We start from the raw sequence: 20,778 nt of genomic DNA, 5'->3' as shown, positions 1-20,778 counted from the left end.
TGAGATTCTACTGCATTGAGTGAGAGTGTGTTTTTGTCTTGATGGTTATTAACTTATGCATCCCTAATCTTGATTATCTGAATGTAGTTCTAATAAAGAATTTGCCATGTAATAAGATTTTGATTTTGACTGTTTGGGTTTAGATATATATCCCATCCTATTCCTTTTATCCATGTCAAGTGTCCAATTTACAGGGATGACTTGTGACTAATTTATTCTAACATGAAGTTCTCCCTGAATGCATACTTTTTTTTCATAACACTGATGTGTAGGATTTTCTGAAGTCTTAGCACTGGCAGAGAAACAGATTGTTCATGCAGTTTGTGCCATATGGACTTGATACATTAGCAGGTGTTCGTAAAGCTTTTAAAATAATAGTTTTTATTTGGGGCATGAGCTATTGGAGTCACTGGACTTCACTGCAGAGTGCCCCTTTCATTTGGAGGACTCACTCCTCCAAATCTATTCCCAAGGTCTTGGGGAACCTTGGAACAACATTAATGTTGGCATGTAGTCTGCAAAGGAAGTGTGGAACCTAAAAAAATCTCCTCCTCCTCACGTATGCAAGTTTCCACACAGACCTTTCTGTAAGCACCTCCTTTCTTCCTCCCAAATCCCTACCAAAATGGCTAAAAGGTACTCCTTATACCTTCTCTGTATTCATCACTGCAATCCCACTGATATACATCCCACTTAGTCAGGGATAACTGTGGTGCCCATTCAGCAAAATACACCAAAATGCAAAATCCACAAATGAGGGATATTTGTATTGAGTGACTAAAATGCACATAATACATCATGCAATATTTCAAAGCTCTGTTAGCTTTTTCATCAGATAAAAGATGTTAATACAACAGTAGAAAAGTGGTGGTGTTAGAGTTACAGGCATACATTTTGTATTGGCCGTTGTTTCTGTTTTGTGTGAGACATGTTTTTGGTTCGTCTGAGACATCAAAAATCTTCCCTCAAAGCAGCTGTCCCATTTTGCCCAATTAATGGACCTGCCTCCTGTTCCTCTTTCTTATGGTTCCTTCCTTTAAACTTGAGTTGGACGGGACAGCCCTTTAAATAGACTACTGTCCTCCTCACTACAACACCCCAGTATGGCTGTGCAAATAAGGCAAAATTAACACTTTGAGAGTTATCAAAGTCACCTTATTGTTAGGAGCCTCCAATGGCCTAGGGCAGGGGTCCCCAAACTAAGGCCCGGGGGCCGGACGCAGCCCATCGAAGCTATTTATCCGGCCCCCACGACACAAGGGCAGAAGCGGGATTGTGCTAAATGACCCAAGGGGTCTCTTCTTCTCTTACAACCATTATTATTATTATTATTATTATTATTATTATTATTATTATTATTATTATTATTATTATTAACATTGAGGCTGGGTGGCCATCTGTCAGGGATGCTTTGCTTGTGCTTTCGGTGCACAGAGGCAGAAGGGGGTTGGACTCAATGGCCCAAAGGGTCTCTTCCAACCCTCTTTGATGTTGTTGTTGTTGTTGTTGTTATTTATTAATTATTATTGCTTGGTGGCCAACTATAGTCCGGCCCTCCAACGGTCTGAAGGATCGTGAACTGGCCCCCTGTTTTAAAAGTTTGGGGACCCCTGGCCTAGGGGATAAAAGCCTTGTGACTTGAAGGTTGGGTTGCTGACCTGAAGGCTGCCAGGTTCGAATCCCACCCGGGGAGAGCGCAAATGAGCTCCCTCTATCAGCTCCAGCTCCATGCAGGGACATGAGAGGAGCCTCCCACAAGGATGGTAAAACATCAAAACATCCAGGCGTCCCCTGGGCAATGTCCTTGCAGATGGCCAATTCTCTCACTCCAGAAGCAACTCCAGTTGCTCCTGACACACAAAAAAACCTTATTGTTCATTTGAAATACTGTGCACACTATATCCATTGTATGGAAAACCTATGTCTAAATAGATGTTGGTGATGGATGGGTGGATTTTAGTTGCCTATTTTACCATCCTGAAAGGAGAATATTAGTTTCCTCACTAAACTACAGTTCCCATGATTTGTTTTGTGCAGAGCCATAATTATCACAATATATGAAAACCAATAAATGTTTGTTATGTTTTAGTTCTGCATTTTCATATAGCTTTCAAAGAGCTAATTCCTAAAATTCTACCTAGAGAAGTAAAGGTTAATGGTAGTAAGGGCTCCAGTGCTAAATGGGGTGAATTTATTCTACCATCATTAGCTCTGGCATCATTTTATAATAGCCCTAGAGCCCTAGAAGTAGGATTTATTTAATCTCTTTTCCATTTTATGCACTACTAAAAAAATTACAAAGCAGAATAGAATATGAAAAAGGCATAAGCAAATATTGATAAAAATGTTGCCAAGTTTTTATTGCATGAAATGTTGTACTCACTCAGACAGAATAGAAGAGGTGTCAAAGCTTAGATAACAATAATTGTCTATTGATTTCATATAGTCATTGTTTAGAAGCCCTGTTACTGATCCATTCTGAACAAATCACTTTTGAATTCAAAGTCGCGAGACACCTTAATCATCACACATTTCAGGACACACTGTATACAGCACACCAATACTGTAATTATAATGTGCCATCATTAGCTCTAATTATACCACTGCATAATAGCTCCATTATAAGGCATTATTCTTATTAATACCTACACACTTTAAATAAGAATGAACATTTTTGTTCTTGTTGTACACTGTTGAAGATCAGCTGCCAATACTGACTTTCCAAGAATGTTTTCCTGTGTAAACTGTGAAGACAAGTCAGAGGAAACAGCTATATCTTGCGAGAGAAACAATCTATGGGATGCAAATGTAGTCCATGTATGATAGAAAATTGTGACATTTTAATAGCATAAGGATATAAGTGCCATACATTTCACTAGTATTGGCTCTCTTAGGTTCAATAATTTGCTTTCATGATCATAAGTAAAGGATTGTGCTACTCAAGTGAGGCAAGCATTGGTAAGCACATATGTTCTCGGGTGCAAAGTTGAATGAACACACAAATATTATATAACCATTATTTATTTATCGATATTTATAACGTGCTCAGATCACAAGCACTCACAGTGGTGTTCAGGAATAATAAAATGTATCTGCTAAAGAGCACTCCCCCAAAATACACAAAATTTTAAAAATGTATTTACATTGTCCATGGATAGATGGTTGGCTGGTTATGGAATAGTGAAAACTGACTAGAAATGCAAAAAGTAGAATTTCCTTGAGCATCATACACATTATATCAACACATTTTCCATACTATAAACACATTAATAATTGAGTTTCACAACTTAGTTGTCTCATCCTTTCCCACAAACTATTTTCTTTTATATTGCTGCTGGACAAATACTACCATTCCATGCCAATGGATCATTGCTTAATGTCAGCATGAATCTGTGCTATGTTGTTACAATAGTTTGCTAAACTGTAACAGTCATGGCTTCATCTTATTGAATCCTGGAATTAGTAGTTTGTTGGGATCCTTAAAATTCTCTGCTAGAGAGTCCTAGTGCTGTAGTCCAGGAGGAACCCTCTCTAGCAGAAATTTCTAAGTATCAGTATTCTATGGAATACTATAGAATGGAAACATGATATGTAAAGGTGATGATATAAAGGGATTGTATGAGCCTGTTTGAACTCTAAGATCTTCAGAGAAAGCTCTTATCTAGTTCCCCAACCTTCACAGGCACACTTAGTGGGAAAATGAGAGTGATCATTCTCTGTCTGTTCTCAGACTATGGAGCATCTTTCCTAGGCTGGTCTGGCTCCTTTTTGCTATCCTTTGTCAGTTTGTGAAGACCTTTTTCTTTCATTGGACTTTTGAAAACAGATTGTTTAACAAGAAAAGGGCTAACAAGAAGTATTGCTGTAGTACCCTTCTTCTTTGTTCTAAATGGTTTTAATAATGTTGATAATTTAATGCTATTTCAAACCTAACATTTGTATGTTACATCAGCTTCTCCCTATTTGAGCTCCAACTTTGGAGGAAAATAGAGTTTAAACAAAGTCGTGGATTGGGGCTGGTATCAGACTAAGTGGTCTGTGTCATGCACTCTCAAGTTCTCTAATCCAATCTCAATGTTGTTTGCTCCAGTTGTCACCAATGAGCTGCTTTCATACCATCTCTTTTCTCTTATTCTCTCCCAATTCCTCAAAATAGCAGGTACATTTCAAAACGTGTGTGTGTGTGTGTGTGTGTGTGTGTTGAAATCAATCTGTGTGTGTATGTGTGTGTGCATGCAATTTATGCATATTTACGGCTTTGTGATCCACAAGACATTTACGTGTAATCCTAGACCTCCCATCAAATATTTTTAAGGCCCATCTATATAAAACCAAATTCTTCAAACTTCTGTCACACTCCAGAACGACCAAATGATAAATCCCAGGACAGGAGTGTATAGAAGGATTGGCCTCTGCTAAGAACCCTATTGGGAGTGCAGTGCTTTGAACATAGAGCCATGCTGCGTTCTTTGTAATGCAACATCCTCCTAGCCCCTCTGCACACACTTCATCTGTCATAATGATGAGTCTTCTGCTAATATACTCCCAAGATTTTAAAGACAATTTTATTATTTAAGGGGCAGTTGGGGCTGATGTTTCTGAAATGCAATAAAAGACTTTTGCTCATTCCAGCTGTAGAAATAATGTTTCTATTCTCCTTCCTCTAGAGAACTAGACCAAGTCTCATTATTAAAATCTAAAATGCTCTGGCAGCATTTCCTACTCCAGATTATAGACTGAAACTTTAAAGAAAGGCAGTTCTTATAGATTGTGCACTTTTCTATCCACACAGATTTCTGTTCCACCTCCATGTCTTCTTTGGGGTGTCACAGATGTGGGGGTGATACCTAGCTCTGATCGTGACCTCCTGTCACAGAATGTCTATTTTCTTACAATGTCTATTGTAAGAAAAAGTTACAATCCTGCTGTGCCAGGAACCGTAGTGGAGTTCTGCCCGTGGAGCTCTTACATTATACTGGGGAGTGTAGAACCTCGGTCAATATGAGATATCAGTGTCTCTGTCCTACCTGGATCACATCTCATTGGACTGCCAGTGAATACCAAATGCTGTAGGCTATACTTAAGATGAAGGAACCAGGCAAACTGCCTCTGAGTATTCCAGACCTAAGAAAACCCAACAAAATTGACAGTGTCATCATTAGTCATAGTCAACAACCTTCTGAAAGGCATATACACACATTCAGTTCTACTTCTTCTTTTCATCAAAATCAATCAAGGCAACTTATAGTTTAAACCAGTTCATGGCCAGGATGGTGGACACAATGAGACATGATTCAGGTAGGACAGTGTATCAATTACTCATATTGGCTGAAGTGCTACATTTTCCAGTACAATATAGGATTTCTATCAAGTAGAACTTGCTATGGCTCCCAGCTCAAAAGCCCTGTGAATTTTCTTTTTTCTGTGCAGGAAGCAGATCATGGAACCATAAACTGCCAAAGCAGCATCATGTGTAAATTTTCGAGAGGTGTGATATTGAATGTTCTAAAACCAGTATGTTTCCATCCCCTATACACAATTGTGTCAAGACACAAACTGATATAATAAAGTCCCTAGTCTCCAGAGCAGCAGAAAGCAAGCTCCATCTTCAATACAATGTCTTTTCAAATATTTAAACATATCTATCTTAACCTTCTCTTCTCCAGGCTAAAGATACACAGCTCCCTCATAGGGCATGACAAGGACTTAGTACCCACTTCTACAGAGTGGAAATCATAATAAACTTGGAAGTAGTTTATTTAAATTAGAAACCATTTGTATTCTATGTATTGTATGCAATTGCTTAGATTTGCTAGTGATCACCTAACTGTGATCTAAAAGTAAAACACTTTTTAGTCTCTTATAGCATGCTCTTCTTTTCTCTTAAAATACAACTTGCATATCTTAAGATTCAAATTTATCCCAAGAATGGAATTTGCTTTATATATACGATTTATATAGCATTGTATTATTTCCACATTCTTTGGCGCTTACATATATTGTTCATTGAGTCTATGTTAAGTTGCATTGATAAATATTGTCGAATAAAAGGATTAATCTGAAAATATTCCACAGACTTTAATGAGTCCAAAACAGGGCAGCCAGGCTGTTAATTTGAACCAACTGACACAATTATAATATGCCAGTGCTTTGCCACTTACACTGGCTATCAGTTCATTTTCAGACACTTACTTGGGGGGAACAATTCAATTTCTTGACCATTCCCAAAATTCCCCATGTACAATGCTGACTGAAGGATTCTGGGAACTATAATCTTAAAATATAGTTTTCAATCCTTCTGCAAATGAGAATATTTTAGTTCCATTTCTACATTGGAATTTTAGGCAAGGATTTGAGATATTAAATTGATTATATAGGCCCTTTCACACAGTCATATAACCCATAATATCAAAGCAGATAATCCACAATATGTGCGTTGAACTGGATTCTCTGAGTCCACACTACCATAGAATCCAGTTCAATGTGGATTTTATACAGCTATGTGGAAGGGGTTTATATCTGCAATACACAGTTTCTTCAAGCATGCTGATGATCCCTTCTTGTTTCTGGGTGGCCCTATTTTGTTTTCCAATCTCTTGGTGTGGATTGGAAATGAGTTCACTAACAGAGGAAGTAAATTTGAAGAAGGGGAGGTCAAACCCCAATTGTAAGATATTGGGCATGTGGCAAAAGCAATAAGGGAGGGTTAGACACTAAGCTACTTAATCTTTAAACTGCTGTGGGCTGTTAACCATGATGTCCTAGTTTAGGGCTGTTAACTATTATGTCCAGCCAGTTTTTAATTCTAACGATTTCATTCTGCCTTCTGCTGACACCATTTCTCGTTTTGCAGGGGAGAAACGTTCTTCACTTCCTGCCTTGCACAGCTGTTGAATGTTGGCGTGCATCAGTGAATATGTTTCATTAGTGATCTGTGTACAGTGTGCTATTTCAGCTAATTAAGCCCGCAAAATTGTCTGGAATACTTTCAGATGGAAAGGCATAACAAAAGCATAAAATTACCATGGTTTTTAATGCAGAGTTAAGTGACTTTTAACTACTGACCTCGCCCTTTGCATTTCCTCTTTTCATCTGTTCAAACTTTACACAAGCCCCATACTACAAAGTTTAACGATACCTATTCCAGAATGCAAAACGACACTGTCTCCAACCAAAGAGAAAGAAAAAAGACTCACAGGATGAGAGATGAAACCCCTTCAAGCAAGTACGGACAAATGGGAAGCAAAAATAGAAGGTGACAGAAACAGGGTCTGAATCCTGAATGCAACTGGTCAGTGACTTGTGCACAGAGATAAAGGGAACTATTATAGTAAACAATGCAAAGGGGGGCGGAGATAACCAAAGGGTAGAACTAGAGACTTCTTCCACATGAGCCAAGGAACTAAAAAGAAATTCAAAGCAAGAATAAGGATGTTTTATAATGAACAGGGAAACATTATACACGATGAGAACAAAATAAAACCAAATAGATGGAACCAAAACACTGAATAGACCTCTTCACACTGTCAAATAATCTAGATTATCAAATTAAAGATTAAGATCATCTGGGGAGGCCCTGCTCTCGGTCCCGCCTGCTTCACAAGCGCAACTGGCGAGGATGAGAGACAGGGCCTTCTCGATGGTGGCCCCTTGGCTGTGGAACTCCCTCCCTAGTGATATTAGATCACCCTTCCCTCCTAGCCTTCAGAAGGAAATTAAAAACCTGGCTTTGGGATCAGGCTTTCGGAGAATAGCACAGTGCAATAATAAATGTGGAATATGTGCAATGACTATGGAACGGCTTAATACTACGATTTTTGGATGGCATGTTTTTAATTGAATGCAATGTTTGAAATATTAATATGTATTAATTTTTAATTCAAATATTTTAAGCATATGTTTTGTATGTTTTTTTAAAGGTATTAAATAATTGCCATATGTAAGCTGCCTTGAGTCCCCTTTGGGGTAGAGAAAGGCAGAGTATAAATAGGGCAAATAAATAAATAAATCAGATAATCCACACTATCTGCTTTGAACTGGATTATATGAGTTTACGCTGCCAGTTCAAATCAGATAATCTGGATTTTATATGGCAGTGTAGAAGGGGCCTAAGACAAATGAAATAATGACAGATTCCGTCAAGGAAGAACAATTTGAAGATGAACACAACATTTTAGAAAATGAAGTGAAATTTTTTTTTAAGTATAGGCAGTCCCCAAGTTACAAACAAGATAGGTTCTGGGTTGCTATGAGTTTTTCGGGCTGTATGGCCGTGTTCCAGAAGCATTCTCTCCTGATGTTTCACCCATATCTATGGCAGGCATCCTCAGAGGTAGTGAGGTCTGCAGGTTTGTTTTTAAATTCATTTGTTTGTAAGTCGGAACAGGTACGTGTGTGTATAGATAGATAGATAGATAGATAGATAGATAGATAGATAGATAGATAGATAGATAGATAGAATAGGGAAGGGTTAACACTCCTGTGGTGTTTGTTTTGTTGTCTGTGCCCCTGTTCAGAAGATTTCACCTCACTTTCTGTCCCTGTGATAATTGGCTTTTGAAAAATGTGGCTTGTTGTGGAAACAAGAATGAGCGATAAATCTTCAGTGGAGACACCTTTTCCCCATGATAACTCTTTCAGGAGTGAATTCCCTTTCTTGGGGTAGATTTCTCTCATTTCCTGTTGTCTCACCCACGTTCTTAACTATGACTTGTCTGTAAGTCAGATATTTGTAACTCAGGAACTGTCTGTACTTGGGATAAATAAATCATTGGGAATATCTGGCATACTGATAGAGTTGTTTGAAGCTGTAGAGATAGAGCCCATGCAAATTCTAACAAAATTCTGCCAATAAATATGGTGTCATGACCAGCGCTGACAGCAAGGAAGGGGGACTGCCTCTCTCAGCGGTGTCTGAGCTGGAGTCAAACACAGAGCAACAGCACCGTCAGCCAAATAGTGAACAACCTACCACTTCTCCGGCTATAGATCAGGAACAACAGCACCCTTAACTGGACAGTTGAGAAACTCCCATTTTTCAGGCTACAGATCAGGAGCAGGATCTGCCCCCTGAGGTGGAAGACAAGGAGTTAAGCACTTCAGTCTGGTTGCAGTTGAGGAAAGAAGGAATACAAGTTCACAGATCCACTCACTTCGCAAAAAGGAGGGCCAGAAATTGGGAACAGCTGTGAAACCAGCATAAATAGCTGAAGTTTGGAGCAATCAGTTGCTTGTAGCAATGTCGTTGTTGGACTGTGTGTGATACCTGGTACCTTAAAAGATGGACTGATTTTGGTTTTGGATTTTGGATTATATCTTGGACTGTGTTTGCTAGGATATCCTGGCTTCAGAACTTTGCAACATACTCATAGTTTGCTCTACTGTATACCCCTTGTTTTGATGATTGACTGGTGATTTGACCCTAGACTAACTCCGGACTACTCTTATGGTTTGCTGACTGCTACAAAGACAACTAAGGGAGAAGCCTGGCATATGGAAAATAATACAATGTCTCACGGACTGGAAATATTCAATATAAATTCCTGCCCTGGACAGGTTGGACAGTAAAGACAAGAAATTGTTAGAAAGGCCAATGTTGGATTTGGAGATAAGCAGCCTTCAGCAACCCTCTCAGCCTACCCTAATCAGAGCAGGATAAAAGCATTCAACAGAAGCTACCACTTCCCAGCAGGAGGAGCAAATACAGGCCAGTACATCAGGGCAGGCTGAGGAAGGGTTAAGTGCTCAGTTCTTTTTACAATTTAGATGGGAGTATGCTAGACGGGAGTGTGCTACTCATCTGCGCAACTAGCAGGGGAAAGGGCTCTTCACAAGCAATACCTGAAAACATAGTATAAAAGGTCCTCAAGTTTTCTATCCTGTTGCTGGAGGCAACGTCTTGCTTTGTGGTGAAGTCTGGATACTTTGATTATTGATTATTGGGCTGTATTGAGTCTGAACTGTATCTTGACTTCTTGTATGAATTTTGCTACCAACCTTGGGTTCTTCAACCTGACCAGCTTTGTTGACTATGGAACTCTCTCAACATGACCCACAGTATTCGGACTTGGAATTTGGACCTTGTATTACTCTCAGCAGTTGGTTTGTGCTTAGCTCCAAGGGTGTTTATATGTAATATTTGATATTTTGTTATAAAATTGTGTTAATAGCTTAATCCGGACTGGGCTATACACTACAGTCCCTAAGGAAGTGGACACAAGGGATTGTAGCAATCATCAATCTATTGCACTGATTTCCCATGCAAGCAAAGTGATATCAAGATTTTACAAGGAAAGCTTTTATATGGAATGCAAAATGTTGGATAGTCAGGCTGAATTCTGAAAAGGAAGGGGCACTAGGGATCATATTGCAAACACATGTTGGATGTTAGAATGCACCAAAGAATGTCAGAAGAAAATCAACTTATGTTTTATTGATTACAGTAAAGTCTTTGATCTGGTGATCATGAGAAATAATGGTTCATTGAAAATAAAAATTCCATAATGTCTGATTGCCCTGATGCTTAACTTATAGCTTGGAAAAGAGGTCACTGCAGGACACAATATAGGAAAATTGAGGGATTTCCAATTGGGGAAAAGGCTGCATTTGATCACCTTATTGGTTTAATTTAAATAAATGCAGAACATATCATATGGAAAACTAATTTAGAATCAGAGGAAACAGATGTGAAATTAAAAGAAGGTACATCAACAATTTAAGATATGGATTTCATGTTTTAAAACTGCATTATTTCGAATATTGTCTGGTTTGGAGAAAAAACTGCATAACATTAAAAATAAAAATATCAGAATTGTAATTGTTATTTAAATTATGTGGTAGACATGTGAAAAAGCAAAAAAATGATTTAAATAAATGGATAGGTGAATGGAATATATTTCAAAAATTAAAATACAATTATAACTATAACTTTTTGGGAAGATGAAAATGAGAAAAAATGGGGTTATTCCGACACATTGCAACTGCAGCTAGACTGCTATGTGTGCAGAAATGAAAATATACTGAAATGCTAACAAAAGTGGACAGATTAATAAAACTTTATGACCAGGTGGAGAAACTGACAAATTTAATTAAGGAAAAGACACTGGATTTTTTTAAAAATTGAGTTTAGTGATGGTGTACATGAGAAAAAATAGGGTAGAGGTAATTTTAGGCTTTGATGGCTATTGAAAACCATATACAAGTAGAAATTATAGTTAAAATAATTAAAAGAATAGAAGGTATATATTCATGTGTAATGATAATATAGAAGAGAAAAATATAGTGGATACTATATAATCTCTATCTGACAAATAGAAAGTCATTTATGTTTACTTTTGTAATTGCATTCATTTTGGGTTTTTTAGTTGTTTAGTAGATATATATGTTTGTATGTTTTTGCTTCATATCTTTATTTGTGTACTGCAATACATATTAGACCTTATATGTAGTTTTATAATATTAACTGTACTTAAATTGATTTTGAAAAATATTTTTATTAAACATATACAGATGATGTCATATTGCTCACAGAAAATAGCAAACTTGGAAAAACTATTGATGAAATTAAAGAAGAAAGTGCAAAAGCAGGGTTACAGCCGAATATTAAAATAATGACCACAAATGATTTACGCAATTTTAAAGTGAATAATGGAGAAGCTGAAATAGCTAAAGATTTCCTATAACTAGGTTCAGTCATTTATCAAAATGGAAACTACAGTCAAGAAATCCAGGGAGGACTTACAAAGGTAGTCATGAAGGCACTTGGTAAGTTCTTCAAGTGTAAGACACATCGTTAAACACCAAGGACAGAATCACTCAGGCCTTTGTATTTAAGATTTTTATGTATGAACAGGGCCGGCCGGAGATATTTTTTGATGTAAAGCGGGGGTGCTGAAAAGCGCCCCCGCCACCGGCGCCCTGGCCCCGCCCAGCGTGCCCTGGCCCCGCCTCCCACGCTGCGTGGGAGGCAGGGCCAGGGCGAATAGTGAGGGGGCGGGGCCAGAGTTGGCCCCGCCCCCCGTGCCCTGGCCCCGCCTCCCACGCAGCGTGGGAGGCGGGGCCAGGGCACGCTGGCCGGGGGGGGGCCAGAGTTGGCCCCGCCTCCCACGCTACCCCCGCTCGCCCGTCTGGCCTTTTGTAGCAGGCCAGACTTAGCGGAGGTTTCTCCAGGCCGCGATTGCGGCCTGGAGGAACCTCCGCTAAGTCTGGCCTGCTACACAAGGCCAGACGGGCGAGCGGGGGTAACGTGGGAGGCGGGGCCAGCTCTGACGCCGCTCCCCCCCCCCGCCCAGCGTGCCTTGGCCCTGCCTCCCACGCAACGTGGGAGGCGGGGCCAGGGCACGCTGGGCGGGGGGGCGGCGTCAGAGCTGGCCCCGCCTCCCACGTTACCCCCGCTCGCCCGTCTGGCCTTGTGTAGCAGGCCAGACTTAGCGGAGGTTTCTCCAGGCCGCGATTGCGGCCTGGAGGAACCTCCGCTAAGTCTGGCCTGCTACACAAGGCCAGACGGGCGAGCGGGGGTAACGTGGGAGGCGGGGCCAGCTCTGACGCCGCTCCCCCCCCCCCCGCCCAGCGTGCCTTGGCCCTGCCTCCCACGCAACGTGGGAGGCGGGGCCAGGGCACGCTGGGCGGGGGGGGCGGCGTCAGAGCTGGCCCCGCCTCCCACGTTACCCCCGCTCGCCCGTCTGGCCTTGTGTAGCAGGCCAGACTCAGCGGAGGTTCCTCCAGGCCGCAATCGCGGCCTGGAGAAACCTCCGCTGAGTCTGGCCTGCTACAAAAGGCCAGACGGGCGAGCGGGAGTAGCGTGGGAGGCGGGGCCAGCTCTGACGCCGCTCCCCCCCCCCCCCCCGCCCAGCGTGCCTTGGCCCCGCCTCCCACGCTGCGTGGGAGGCAGGGCCAAGGCACGCTGGGCGGGGGGGGGGAGCGGCGTCAGAGCTGGCCCCGCCTCCCACGCTACTCCCGCTCGCCCGTCTGGCCTTTTCTAGCAGGCCAGACGGGCCAGGGCGCACTGGGCGGGAGGCGGGGCACCGTCAGGGCGGTGCCCCGCCTCCCGCCCAGCCTGACGGCGCCCCCCCGGGCCTGCGCCCGAGGCGGCGGCGTCAGCTGCCGCATGAGTGGGGCCGGCCCTGTGTATGAATGAAAAAGCTGTATGGTGAAGAAAGCTGATTTAAAAATCAACTCATTTGAAATACAGTGCTGGAGATGGGTTCTACAGATAGAAAGGAAAACTAAAAAAAGACAAATTAAGGAGTTTTAAAATAAGTCTGAACTTTTACTAGAAACAAATGACTAAACTGAGGCTGTCAATATTTCTTTGTTGTGAAATATTGCAAGCTTTGGAAATCTATGGATTTCTAAGGTAAGATGCACTTTATCAATTTTCCAGGCTCGTCAGGAGCAAAATGGATATTTTCATAGGGAAATGAGTACCCAGTGGATTTCCTTTGGAGCTCAACCTGGGAATAAGCTGCAACAAAAAAGCTAGGACTTGCCTGCCTTTTTTGCAATAAAAAAGCACTGCTTACAAGACTGTAAGCATATAGAAAATACCATTCACCCCAACCTAAAATTTTGCATACAGATATTTACAGTGCACCCATACATCTCTAATGCTGTCCCTTAAAATAAAGGAAAAGAAAAGAAAAGAAAAGGAGAGGAAGGAAGGCAGGCAGGCAGGCAGGAAGGAAGGAAGGAAGGAAGAAAAGTTCCATCTCAGGGAAGGGTGAATGAGAGCATTGCTGCCCAGAAGAATTCTGTCCTCCTGAGTTTCCTCAAATTTCTAACATTGCAGAACATTGTTCACACCTAGAAATCTGGTGCTTTCACATTCGCTTGATCACTTCGCCCTTTTCTTTGGATACCTAAATTCAGTTACTAAATGTTCACCTGAAGCTTTTTAAAACTATATCATGCAATAAATTTTGGAATGGAAAGAAAATTACACTAGGAAGGACAGAATTCTTACTAGGGTAATGGCTTCACCCTCTCTCACACTAGCAACACTTAGTAGCTACACCCAAGGACTTGTTTCTTTTCTGAGCTGCTTGCAGCTCTCTTGTTTCTGATTTTTGGGCAGCTCTATGTGAACCCTTCATTCTAGGGTTCATTTGGAGTGGTGAATACTCGATCAGCCCCAGGATTGTTTTGAGCATTAGTCCCTCAGCTGCTGCAGAGGTGGCGGGGCGGGGGGGAGTTATGAAACTCTACCACCAAACAACTACCCTTAATATTCCCCTTCCAGTCTCATCATAGCGACAGTCAGCATGTGCAGTACTGTTAGTCTCCTTTCTCATCACCTGGATTAATGTCAGCTAGGGCACCAAAGCAACATGGATGCCCCCTCCCTCCTCCTTTCTCTGATTGCCTTGTCGCTCTGGCTAGTATCACTTCAGGTGACAAGTGACCAACATTAGCCATGTTGCACCCACTGGCCACTGTGATGAGAATGGGAGTGCCATCCCATGTCCTCAGGCCACCCGTCCCAGGGATTACAAGATGACCATATAAACAGTTATGGCCAGTACCATCTCAGAACTGATCCAAATGGTTAAATGAGCTCAAAGTTGTAGATGCTCAGGGAGGATTCAGAGCAAATTGTGACTTTTGTTAATGTGGTTCAAGGTTACAGTAACCCTGTACAGGAAACAGGAAAAAAATAAAACAAATAAGGGCACAAGGCCCTTTAATATTTATCTTTGCTTTGGAAATATTACTTTGGGCCATTAGAAAAGATAAGAGTCTGCAAGGGATTACATTAGATAAATGAGAATTCAAGATTAGAACTTTTGCAGACAATGTGATTTGTATAATAGAAAATCCAAAACAAAATATCCGAAATTGGCTCAGTAAAATTGACAAATTCAGCCGAGTGACGGGTTTTAGAATAAATAAAAAGAAAACAATGATATTAACAAAAAAATTAGGACAAAGAAAAATCAGGAAGAATTAAGAAAAATATCAGGATTGGAAACACCCTCCAAAATAAAATATCTAGGGATCTGGATATCACTAAAGAATAACCAGCTCCTCAAATTAAATTATATGGCAAAATAGAATGAAATAAAAAAGGGCCTTGTAAAGTGGAGAAATTTAAATATGTCATTAATGGGACGAGTAGCAACAGTAAAAATGAGTATACATCCTAAATTACTTTACCTCTTCCAAAATATCCCAATAATGAGAAATATAAAAGTATTTAAGGAATGGAATAAAGAGATAACTAAATTTATATGGAAGAATAAAAACCTAGAATAAAATACACCACAATGATCACCCCAAAGATTAAAGGCGGATTTGGCCTACCAGACGTACAATTATACCACAAAGCTTGCGCATAGCAATGGGTTAAAGACTGGGCAAAATTAGGAAAAATAAAAATTCTTACCCTAGAAGGCCATGATTTAAGAAGGGGATGGCATGGGTATATGTGGTATGGGAAAACAAAAATTGAAAGAATTTTGGTAATCATTTTGTTAGATCAGCCCTCATTAAAGTTTGGGAGAAATATTAAGGACCTTTCCATACAAAAACACCATTGTGGCTATCCCCTCTGGAAGCCAATCAAAGAAGATTGCTGGGTTGGACAAACTGGCCGACCTACAAAAAAAATCTTAAATAAAACAATCAGATATCAAGATATACACCAACTGAGAGAATTAGAAGAAATTCAGAAAAATAATAAAAATGTCTCTTGTTTTCAATACACTCAAATTAAAGAAGCTAGAGGGATTCGATCTAGAGATTGAATTCTGGGATAAATTACTCTAAACAGAAAAGAAAAATATAACAATTTTATATAACAAATTACTAGAATGGGTGACGGAAACTGAGGAGATTAAAAATTCAATGATACAATGGGCGAAAAATATAGGAAGATCGATAAAAATATATGAATGGGAGCAAATTTGGATAAAGAAAATTAAATATACATATGCTATAGCCTTGAAAGAGAATTGGTTAAAGCTCCTACACAGATGGTATCCGACTCCCAAAAAATTGTGCCTAATGTACAAGAATGTAAACAATAAATGTTGAAGGTGCAAAGAACAAGTAGGTTCCTATTTCCACATATGGTAGAGTTGCAAAAAAATCAGGAAGTATTGGAAAATGATCCAAGTAGAATGTAACAAAATCCTAAAAGTAAAGTTAGAGATGAAACCGGAGCTTCTCCTGCTAGGGCTATATGATCTCCAGTCTTCTATTGACCCTGCTTTCCCTGGTTCCTGCCTTCCCAAAAAATATCCCAATGTGAACCCCTCCCTAAATAAAAACCCTAACCCCTCCCTTTCAAATTCCCCATCCCTACCCAATTTGCCCCCTTTCCTTTATCCATCGGACTATCCTTATCCCATTTTTTACCTTAGAATCTCTTATCGTTTTTTTGTAGTGTATTAGAAAAGCATTAATAAAAACATTTTTTAAAAAAAGGTTACATTAACCCTAACCAGCTCTGTGCATCAAGCAGCCACCCCAAAGCTGATTTGTCCCTTTTTCAGGATAACAGTTCACTGCGGATGTGCCCTTCGTGGAAGCATACAGAATGGCAAGACAGCAATGTGACCAGGAATTTCAGTCAACCCTACAGGGAAATCTTGCCAAATAAGCAAGATTGCAGGTGATCTTGGACAGGGTCAGTGTGGCAGCAGTTGAAAGCAGGGGGAGGGATATGATGATTATACCACATGAATTAATTCTGTTCCTCATTCTACAGCATTCTTGCTGCATATAGTGGTTTGATATAAACCTTTCTGGCAGCATGTATGCAAGCAGATGTTTAGAGGCTAAATCCAGTCAGCAACATCTGATACACAGTATATTGAGTTTGCATTTGGACTCTTGTGTCTTACATAGGCCATCTGTGTGTTATGAATGCTCACATGTTCTGTCATGGTGATTCACTCTATATTTAAATAAAAAAAACATATATTCCTTAGTACATTCTGTATAACCCTGATTGCGATTGCAGTTATTGGAGCCTGGTGACTCTAATGAAGCCATAATGTGAACACAATTGTAGCAAAACAAATTAGCACGGCTGGGAAATAAAGAGAGTTCTCGGCTTTGCACTCTTATCTCCCTTGTTGATTAGATGATCTTACACAGAAAAGCCCAGAACTGAATTGAACAGAAAGCCATCTCTTGAATCCCTGCTTCAAAGAGAAGACAATTTCTAAGCACGCTCTCTCTCTCTCTCTCTCTCTCTCTATTAGGCTTGCTCAAATAATTCGATTTCCCCGTTACCCGTTATTAATTTGTTATTTTCGTTTGTTTTGAAGCAATATAGAACCTTGGTTGTCCACACGTCTGGATATCGCGGTTTCGAATCGCGAGAGGCCGTTTTTTCTTATTTCTTTGTTTTTTTCGTTAGGAAAAAAAAGCTTTTGCAAATCACCCAAACTCCTTTCCTTTTGCCCCTCAGCAAAAGGGGCGTCACGGGCTCAGCCAATGGGAGGGGGCGAGGGGGAAGGAGGCCGAGGAGGAGGAGGAGGAGGAAGACGGAGGGGGGAAATGGCCGCCGCCGCCTCAGCTCAGGCCTGGAGAGACAGAGAGGGGCCCGGCGGTGAGGAGGAAGAGGCCCGGGATGCGAGGGGGTGTGGGCCAGGCCCGTCCTCGGCTGCTCCCGGGGAGGGAGGGAGGGAGGACTACGACTCCCAGGGGCCCAGATTCGCACCCTCCCTCCCCCCAATACAGGTCTCCATACCACGCTACATGAACTTGAATGGATACTGTGGTTGTGTTGTCGAAAGCTTTCATGGCCGGGATCACACTGTTGTGGTATGTATTCCGGGCTCTATGGCCATGTGCCAGAAGCATTCTCTCCTGACGTTTCACCCACATCTGTGGCAGACATAGAGGTTTTGACATCTGTGCGAAGCTAGGCAAGTGGGGTTTATATATCTGTGGAAGGTCCAGGGTGGGAGAAAGAACTCTTGTCTGTGGGAGGCAAGTGTGAATGTTGCAATTGGTCACCTTGATTAGCATTGAATAGCCTTGCAGCTTCAAAGCCTAGCTGCTTCCTACCTGGGGGAATCCTTTGTTGGGAGGTATTAGCTGGCCCTGATTGTTTCCTGTCTGGAATTCCCATTTTCTGGGTGTTTCTGGGAAGGTAATGGCACTCCATGTAGTCATGCCGGCCACATGACCTTGGAGGTGTCTATGGACAACACTGGCTCTTGGGCTTAGAAATGGAGATGAGCACCAACCCCCAGAGTCAGACATGACTGAACTTAACGTCAAGGGATACCTTTACCTTTACCTATACACACACACACACACACACACATACACACATAAGCAGGGACTATATATATATATATATATATATATATATATATATATATATATATACTAGCTGTGCCCGGCCACGCGTTGCTGTGGCTTTTTTTTAGTGATGTTGGTCAATCTACATTGGGTTTTATTTTTGTTGTGACCGTCAACAAAAATTATACAGTATTATTTATTCATTTATTACATTAAAGACATATGATAGGATATTACGCTATAACATATACGACTATTTCACAATATTAGTAGTAATATATATATATATATTGTTTTGTTTTGTTATTAGTATTATATTGTAGTGTATTATAATATTATTAGCAGTATTATATGTATATACAATGTATTGTATTATATATGTATTGTATTATTATATATATTAATATATTGCAAATTGGCCCCAGAGTACGGAATGGCCTTGTAGTTTCAAAGCTTGGGTGGTTCCGTGTGTTAGAGGGGGGGAATGCTTTGTTGGGAGGTGCTAGGTGGTCCTGATTGTTTCCTGGATGGAATTTGTGTGTTTTCAGACTGTTGTTGTTTATTTACTGTGCTGAGATGAGAGAGTGATGAGTACGGAATGGCCTTGTAGGTTCAAAGTGTGGGTGGTTTCCTGTGTGAAGGGGGGAATCCTTTGGTGGGAGGTGTTAGATGGCCCTGATTGTTTCCTGGATGGAATAGCTGTGTTTTTAGAGTGTTGATCTTTATTTACTGTCCTGAGATGATATTGTTGTGTATTATTGTACCACAGTAATTATTTCATATTACAGTAGAATCTCACCCAACATTCGTTTATGCAATGTTCTGGATTATGCAATGGAGTCTGCCTTTTAATAGTCAATGTTTTTGGAGTGAGTGTTTTTAATGTATTGTGATATTTTGGTGGTAAATTTGCAAATACAGTAATTACTACATAGCATTACTGCGCATGGAACTACTTTTTGTGTCAAATTTATTGTATAACATGATGTTTTGGTGTTTAATTTGTATAATGATGACCTAATTCGATGTGTAATTGGTTTTCCTGAATCCCTTCTTATTATCCAACATATTTATTTATGCAACGTTCTGCCGGCTTGTTTATGTTGGATAAGTGAGATTCTAGTGTATATTTATAATGTGATATTATTTGTTTAGAAGTGGATTATATGAGGCGCCTTCTGTTATAACAATAATAATTATTATAGTCTTGAATGATTATCATTGTGATAAAAATAATAACTACTTATTATTAGTTGTTATTATATTGTTGAATGATTATCAATGTTATAATAATAATTATTAATTTGTGAATGATTATTACTATAATAATAATAATAATTTTCTATTATTACGATTTGTTAATACATTGTTGAATGATTGTCAGTGTTATAATAATAAGAACTGACTATTATTATGAATTATTATGTTCTCGAATGATTATCAGTATTATACTAATAATAAATTAGTATTATTATTGGTGATTATTACATTCTTAACTGATGATCAGTTATTATATTAATAATTATTACAGGGAAGGGAAAGGTGAGGGCGATAGGGTTTGAGAGGGGAAAAAGGGGGGCTTCTGAGGCATTGGAGGGGTTGTCATTTGTGGGTGAGAACAACAACAACAATAACAACAACAGAAAAGGGGGAAGCTCAGCCTGGGCCAACTGGGGCCTTCCCTTGACTTGTTTTGGGCGCCAACTTCCACCCTTCCTGGCCTGAGGCTCTTTCCTTTTCCCCATCAGCCGTTTAACCGGGTGAGGGGGAAAAGGAAGGGCCCTGAGGCCAGGAAGGGCGGGGGTTGGCGCCCCAAACAACTCGAGGGGAGGTCCAGGCCTGCTCGAGGGCCGTGCCCTCCTCTTCCCCCCTCACCTTGAAGAGCTTGAAGACCTCCGAGAAGAACCGAGAAGGGAGGAGGAGAGAGGGTGAGGCGGGGGGGGCTCCGCGGGGCCTTCCTCGCATTGGGGGGAGGGGAGAGGGGCGGGAGGAGGGGGCCTGAACGGCAACCGGGGCCCTCCATGGGCCCTGAGGGGGGGAGATTGAGGGGGAGAGGGCAGAGAGCGACGTGAGGCCCGCACGCCTCCCAGCGCGGCCTCCTCCATCCTGCGCCCACCAAGGAATCGGCCTCCCTGCCTTCCTTCCTTCAGCTCTGAGGCGAGGTGTGTGTGCGCGCGCGGGAAGGGATGAGGGGGGTGCACGCAGGCGCACATCGCCTGTTGCAGTTTTTGGCCGTTTGTGGCCCTGTGATTGTGTTTGTCATATAAATCTTACTGGAGCCGCGCGAGCGCCATAAAGGGTTGAAGCATGGTGTTTTTGCGCATGCGTACTTAGTTTTGGCATTTTTTGGTGTTGTGATAGTGTTTTATGTGTAAATTTGTTGTATCTTACTGGAGGCGGGGATGATGGATTGCGTTGCCAATTTTCGAGTTTGGGGGGGCTGTAGATTTGTTGTTTTGTCCATCGCCGTGATGCCATCACTCTTTTACATATATAGATATATATATTCACAATATATATCAC

At 41.0% G+C, this 20,778-nt stretch overlaps 2 long non-coding RNA genes across 2 annotated transcripts in view; one reads left to right on the top strand and one right to left on the bottom strand.

Moving 5' to 3' along the window:
* LOC134298448 (uncharacterized) overlaps nucleotides 1–20,778 on the bottom strand; it is a 127,269-nt gene that overhangs the window by 34,060 nt on the left and 72,431 nt on the right. The gene's annotated exons all lie outside the window — the stretch shown is intronic.
* LOC134298447 (uncharacterized) overlaps nucleotides 18,338–20,778 on the top strand; it is a 374,816-nt gene continuing 372,375 nt past the window's right edge. The window contains exon 1 of the long non-coding RNA XR_010005545.1: nucleotides 18,338–19,435. This is a non-coding gene — a long non-coding RNA (uncharacterized LOC134298447). The remainder of the gene's footprint in view (nucleotides 19,436–20,778) is intronic.

This window comes from Anolis carolinensis, chromosome 4 (genome assembly GCF_035594765.1).
Source record: "Anolis carolinensis isolate JA03-04 chromosome 4, rAnoCar3.1.pri, whole genome shotgun sequence".
NCBI lineage: Eukaryota > Metazoa > Chordata > Lepidosauria > Squamata > Dactyloidae > Anolis > Anolis carolinensis.
Note: the sequence above shows the minus strand (reverse complement) of the source record. Positions and strands in the feature narration are given on the sequence as shown.